At 35.6% G+C, this 1,566-nt stretch overlaps 1 non-coding gene across 1 annotated transcript; it reads right to left on the bottom strand.

Moving 5' to 3' along the window:
• Positions 1-1,129: 1,129 nt before the first annotated feature.
• LOC130952682 (small nucleolar RNA R71) lies at positions 1,130-1,237 on the bottom strand. Its single transcript, XR_009074860.1, has one exon. It is a non-coding gene; the product is annotated as a small nucleolar RNA R71 (small nucleolar RNA).
• Positions 1,238-1,566: the final 329 nt, after the last annotated feature.

The following is a 1,566-nucleotide window of genomic DNA, read 5'->3' as shown; positions in this document are numbered from 1 at the left end:
AAAATCAATTTCTTTCCATTTTAAAAGATACTTGCTAACAATTAATGATTTGATTCAATATTTCAAGTATGTTGCCTTTTCTGTTGAGAAAGGTTTAATGTCTGAATCATATCTTTCTTGTTAGGCAGGTCATTAGTTTTCAAAATCAAATATTTTTTAAATTGTTTTTCAAATCATATCTTCTCAATCACATCTTTTTAAAACCATAACTTTTCAATCATATCTTCTTAATCACATCTTTTTCAAAATAGTTTTCAATCATACCTTTTTTATTTCTAATTTCAAAATCTTTTTCAAAAATCACTTGATTTCTTTTTCCACTCTTAAGTTTTCGAAAATCAATTAGTATTTTTTTCAAAATGTTTTTAAAATATTTTTAATTTATTTTCAAAAAATTTCTTCCCCTCTTCCCACATCCTTCTATTTATGGACTAACACTACTCCTCAATGCACAATTCGAACTCCATCTTTCTTGATAAGTTCAAATTCTTCTACCTCTTCCTTCTATTTTTCTTTTCCTCTGACACCTCAAGGAATCTCTATACTGTGACATAGAGGATTCCATATTTTCTTGTTTTCTTCTCTTTCATATGAGCAGGAACAAAGACAAAAGCATTCTTGTTAAGGCTGACCCTGAACCTGAAAGGACCCTGAAGCAAAAGCTAAGAGAAGCTAAAGCACAACTCTCTGTAGAGGACCTAACAGAAATCTTCAAAGAAGAAAAACCCATGGCAACCGAAAACAACAACAATGCCAACAATGCAAGGAAGGTGCTGGGTGACTTTACTGCACCTACTCCCGACTTCTATGGGAGAAGCATCTCTATCCCTGCCATTGGAGCAAACAACTTTGAGCTTAAGCCTCAATTAGTTTCTCTAATGCAACAGAATTGCAAGTTCCATGGACTTCCATTGGAAGATCCTCATCAGTTTTTAGCTGAGTTCTTGCAAATCTGCGACACTATCAAGACTAATGGGGTTAACCCTGAGGTCTACAGACTTATGCTATTCTCTTTTACTGTAAGAGACAAAGCTAGGATATGGTTGGACAACCTAAAGAAAGCTTGAAATCTTGGGAAAAGCTAGTCAATGCCTTCTTAGCAAAGTTCTTTCCACCTTAAAAATTGAGTAAGCTTAGAGTGGAAGTCCAAACCTTCAGACAGAAGGAAGGTGAATCCCTCTATGAAGCTTGGGAAAGATACAAACAATTGATCAGAAAGTGTCCTTCTGACATGCTTTCTGAATGGAGCATCATAGGTATATTCTATGATGGTCTGTCTGAACTGTCCAAGATGTCACTGGACAGCTCTGCTGGAGGATCTCTTCATCTGAAGAAGACGCCTTCAGAAGCTCAAGAACTCATTGAAATGGTTGCAAATAACCAATTCATGTACACTTCTGAAAGGAATCCTGTGAACAATAGGATGAATCAGAAGAAAGGAGTTATTGAGATTGATACTTTGAATGCCATATTGTCTCAGAACAAAATATTGACTCAGCAAGTCAATATGATTTCTCAAAGTCCGTCTGGAATGCAAGCTGCACCAGGCAGTACTAAGAACGCTTC

Source organism: Arachis stenosperma, chromosome 9 (genome assembly GCF_014773155.1).
Source record: "Arachis stenosperma cultivar V10309 chromosome 9, arast.V10309.gnm1.PFL2, whole genome shotgun sequence".
NCBI lineage: Eukaryota > Viridiplantae > Streptophyta > Magnoliopsida > Fabales > Fabaceae > Arachis > Arachis stenosperma.
This window is presented reverse-complemented; position numbering and strand designations above follow the sequence as displayed.